Source organism: Penaeus monodon, chromosome 19, assembly GCF_015228065.2.
Source record: "Penaeus monodon isolate SGIC_2016 chromosome 19, NSTDA_Pmon_1, whole genome shotgun sequence".
Lineage (NCBI taxonomy): Eukaryota > Metazoa > Arthropoda > Malacostraca > Decapoda > Penaeidae > Penaeus > Penaeus monodon.
Window position 1 is genome coordinate 18,093,073 of NC_051404.1, and position 224 is coordinate 18,093,296.

Here is a 224-nt window from a genome sequence, read left to right on the forward strand (position 1 = left end):
TTAAGATCCTGGCCTAGATTGGGTGCCAACCCACCCTCCTCAGCATCATCAATTCATTCCACGATGACATGAATGACACTGTGGTTTTTGACATCCACAGTGGGGTAAAGCAGGGTTGTGCACTCACCCCCACACTTTTCGGCATATTCTTTGCCATCCTGCTGAAAAATCTGAAGGCATCTACCTCCACACCAGATCAGATGCATAACTGTTTGCATAACTTC